Source organism: Crocodylus porosus, unplaced genomic scaffold, assembly GCF_001723895.1.
Source record: "Crocodylus porosus isolate Cpor-Errol unplaced genomic scaffold, CroPor_comp1, whole genome shotgun sequence".
Classification (NCBI taxonomy): Eukaryota; Metazoa; Chordata; order Crocodylia; family Crocodylidae; genus Crocodylus; species Crocodylus porosus.
The window spans coordinates 723,335-728,368 of NW_017728924.1; positions in this window are offsets into that span (position 1 = coordinate 723,335).

The following is a 5,034-nucleotide window of genomic DNA, read 5'->3' on the forward strand; positions in this document are numbered from 1 at the left end:
CATTTCAGGCTGGACATAAGGAAGAATTTCTTTACTGTCCGAGCCCCCAAGGTCTGGAACAGCCTGCCATCGAAGGTGGTTCAAGCACCTACATTCAACACCTTCAAGAGCAAATTAGATACTTATCTTGCTGGAATCCTATGACCCCAGCTGACTTCCTGCCCTTTGGGCAGGTGGCTGGACTCAATGATCTTCCGAGGTCCCTTCCAGCCCTAATGTCTATGAAATCTATGAAATAGGTCATATTTTTAGTGCTGCATGGCCATTTGATTTGTAAAGAAATACTAGGCGAATATTTGTGCTAAGCTCTTGGTAACATCTATGGGAGTTCTGTATGGAGGTATGTTCTGGCATGTTTGGATTCTTACATACTAGTCTTCATGGTGGGATTGGTCAAATAACATCTCTACTGGCATTCAATTTTTTGTGATAGTTGCAAAATCTCACCAAAACAATGACATTAAGGAAACACACATTGACTCATGCACAGCACACATAACATATTTTTTATCATCATTTCCCATTTTAAATAATGTAACAGGGCTAAATACAGACAGTCAAAAAGCCCAAGGCTGAATTGATTCAATCTTTACAGGTTATTCTCAACTGCATAGGCTGAACTGATAAGCAAGTGAACAGACATTCACTTTTGATTCCAGAAATGCAGCCACATGCCTGCAGTGGCTCAGGCCAAAAGCCAGGGGATGCTAGAGCACACCTCCCTTCTCAGCTGGAGTAGACAGCTTGAAACTGGATGGGATCTGGGATAGAAGTTCAATAAACCAATTTAACCTAAATCAGTTAAGTCTGATGCTACATCCATCCAGGTCTATCTTAAACCAGTTTTGACCATTTTAAAAGCAGCTCATATACACTGAACTTCTGCTGTGTTACAGATTTGAACTGGTTTCTAGTCATTTATACTGGTCTGTGAGTAATTTCATTTTTTGTATTTTTCATAATTACCAGCATATCAAAGTTTGACTGCCCCGGAATACCTGTCACTTGTCGATGTTGTTTTCTGCCTCATAGATGCAAGTGGTCTGACGTGACTCTCACTTTCAGCACTAAGGGCACTGAAAGATGTGCAGCTCCTGAGTTAAACCAGCCCTCCTGACCCAACAGGTGTTCCCTGTTGGGTCAGAAGGGTGGAGGATTGAGCTCTGCTTTAGAGCCACTCCAATCCACCCACCCCTCCCCAGTGCAGGCTGGGCAAACTCCAGCCCAACCTCCTTCTCCTCCCTGCTCCTCCCTCCCATCATGCAAACAGCACTGGGAGCGAAGCAAGGCAGGGCTGCATCAGGCCAGCCATGCAAGCCGACAGAAGTTAATGAAGGCACTCTGCTTTGGATTGCCTTCATCTGAACGCATGAGGGTTAATTTGTCATGCAATTGGGGACTTTTAAAGGGCACTTCTGTCAGGGCATGGCTGTAGATTGCTTTCAAGGATCCAATCGCATGAAAAATGTAACTTTTGTCTGCACCCTAAAAGACTACTCCAGTATCAGGAAGTGGGGCGTATGTGATAGATTGTTAGAAGAACTATTTTTAAAATCCACATTATGACTTATTCCATTTATTTCCTTATTGAAGAATAGTAGCAAAAGCAAATACTGTAATCATGTAAACTTTGTGTCCAGTCTAGAGTTTCAGCCATATTCTCTTGTCCACTGACATAAAATCAAGTAAACTGAAACCTGGCTTAGCTTTATTGCATCACTTTTCAGTAATTTTTATATACTCTTTCCTTTCATAATTTGAGACATGATAATGATTTTTGTTATAAATTCTTTCATAAATCATCATCTTGATGGATGATGCATTTATTTAGGCATCAGTGGACAAATAAAGTTATCCACGGGTGACTAACAACCTTGAATAAATACCATTTCACTCAGCAGCTATCCACAGTACCTTAGCAATGCAATTACATGCTGGGACCTATTATCCCAATTAATCGACTGTTTTATATTCACTGTGCATTATACTTGAAACTCTTTAGAGGCCTGGCCTTCACTTAGCCACAGGCAAAAACAAAATTTATAACAAATAACCAAGAAAGGGCGTTCATTTACTTCCCAAGATATGTAGCGTGTAATTATACTTTAAGCATAACTAGGCAGGCCTCAGAAATGCCCTTTGATTTAAGTCACAATAAAACTATATATTAAAACTGTGATAAATACAGCTTTCTTATTTTCCAAGTTATTGTGGATAACTGCAGAAGATTCTGCTATCAGCTCCCTACATCTTCGTTTCCGTAATTATTTTGCCAAAGGTTAAGCTTGATGGTTATTTATTATATTCATATAGCTTCCCACCTTCAAAGCACATGAACTAAAAGAGCAGCAATTCATGGGGACCGTGCATTTGCTGGATGGGTGAACAAATAAAATAGGATACTAAGAAGTACACAACCCCTTGTTGTGTTGCTACTTTGTAAAATGTCAGCCCCGGGCTGTGTTTTACGGCTCTGGAATTTGACCACTAGAGTTTAACTTTACTCCCTCTGGTGGTTTGCAAAGCTGTATTACCAAAGCTATAAAATAAAACACAGTTGTAATTCTTCTCCTTATTGTAAGAAGCATTGATCGCCTCTGATTGTATATTATAGCAAAGGGGCAGTCTATTACATAAATTTATTGCATTTTCTTCCTGATAATTACTGGAAGTTATTGAACAAGGCAGCGAGTTATGGCCAGTAAGTTCCTGCTATAGCTGAGGAAGCAAATCCACAGATATTTAGTAGATCTAAACAGCTGTAAACAACACATCCTGTTTACAATGTACTAGAAATTTACAACTTACAGTGCATTTGAGGGTTTTTTAAGAATCATCCTCCCACTGCTACAAATTCAGGCTTGAAATATGAACTGCACTAAAATGTCATGCTATGTTGTATCATTTAGATACCTTTTGTCAAGCAATTTGACAGTAGTTAAAATGTCAGGGATCAGACCACTGAATTCACCATATCCCTTATTCAAAAATGATGTTACTATTTCATGACCACTTGCCTAGGAATTCTCATCAAAGTGCTATATGCATGTGATCATTTGCTGACTCTTTTTACATTTTAAAATGTAAATTATCAATGGGAAAAATCAGTAACTTGTCCTTATTTTAGTCAGCTCCCCCATAGGTCTGTGGATGCTAGTAAAATACTAATTACTGATTCCGCTTTAGGAAAACAAGTAGTTTCTTTTCACAGAAATCTTTTTCATATATTTGTGCCAATCCTATTATAAGGTAAAATACACAGTGTGATGCAAGCAACCATGTGAGTCTTCAGCATCTTCCCTGGAACCACATTTCGGTCTGAACTAGAGATTGGCTTGATTCAAATTTTTGTGACTATGGCTTCAGACCCTGATCCTCTTTCCTGCAGTCCAAGGATGCTTGAATCCACGGCTTTTGTTTGGATGATTCCAGGAACAGTGCAAGCTGGATATTTGGATTTACATCTAGATTCGAAATCAAAGTTGGAACCTTCTAACATTCACACATGCTTTGATACAGGGCTTTGCTCAGTACTGAATGCTAGCATGAAATGCCATTATACCTTATGCCAAGTTTCAATATCAAGACAATATCTTAATGGAATAACTCTTCTATACATAAGTGTATAGATTGCTGTTATATTTGCTACAGGTGTGGGAAACAAGCCGTATTCAATTTGGATTCAGATTCAGCCCGAATTAGAGACAGTGATTCGATTCATTGTTTCAGATCACCGTCCCTGATTCAGTTTGACCGAATCTGAAGATTTGATGCTGATACAGAGAATCAGCTTTAAATGTTTTTTCTACATACCTCGAGGTACCAGGCACGGCTCATGAACGCTGTGATTCTGGGGTGGAGGGAGCATCCCACAGGAGCATGGGGGGGGGGACCCTTGTGTGGTCGGTGGTGAACCCGGAAGTGGACCACTGGGGGGCCCCCCTGTGCCCTCTCAGCTTGGCAGTCAGCCCTGGAGGGACCTTGGGTGCCCCCCCAGACCCAGGAGACAGCAGTCACTGAGCCAGGGAGACATGGGGGGGACCCGCATGCCCCCAGTGGACCCAGAACTGGACCAGATGTGCTTCTGGTCCACTTCCAGGTCTGCTGCTGAGCACGCTCCTGTGGAACACTTCATCCACCCCACCATCTCAGTGTTCACAAGCCACCTGGTACCTTGAGGAACGTAGTAAAAAATTTAAAGCTGTGTCTATGTCCGACTTGCCAAATCTTTCTGAATCTCTCCGAATTGATTCAGAGGGTTCTGATTCGATTCGGAAAGATTAAAGGGTCTCCTGATTCAATTCAGAGTTGGAGATTCAGCCACCGAGTCGGACTGACTCTCCACTGAATTGAATCAAGGACCAAAGCTTTACACAGCCCTAATATTTGCACTTCTTCAACAATCCACTGGTACAATGCTGTGGCCATGTAGGTGTTTTTAAATATTTATTTTAAAAAAGAGGATTAAAAATTGAAGGACTTACAAATGAAAACAGTAAGTGTATGCCCACTAGCTCTAAAAATGCAAACTCAGTTGTGAAATAGCAATAAAAGTTTTGTGAGTATTTTAATTCTAATTGTATGTGGAGGACTTTGATATATGTTGTTATCTTAATAAATATATGTGATCTTCACATTATTCTTTCTTTATTGACACCTTCATACTATTTTGGAGAAGATTCATCTTCCACAGAGGACTTTTATTACTATAATATTTCACAAGTGACTAGCCAATTTTTTCCATTATCTTAACACTCACAGCCAAAAGAAAGACCTAAAGTTATTCCTAATGGCTATCCATGTGAGATATGAAAGCGATGAGGAAAATAATCCCTAAAGAGAAAATGTCCTACCATCATTCATTGTCTTATTTTGGTTGCAAATACAATATTCAAATTGGTTCATAATCATCATTATTTTCTTCTTTTCTCTTCTCTTCTTTCTTTCTTGTCATTCTTTTTTCCTGTTCAATGTACAGAAAGTAAAACGCAGGGTAGATTTGCACCTTTCTAGACAACAACTAAATGAGCAGTG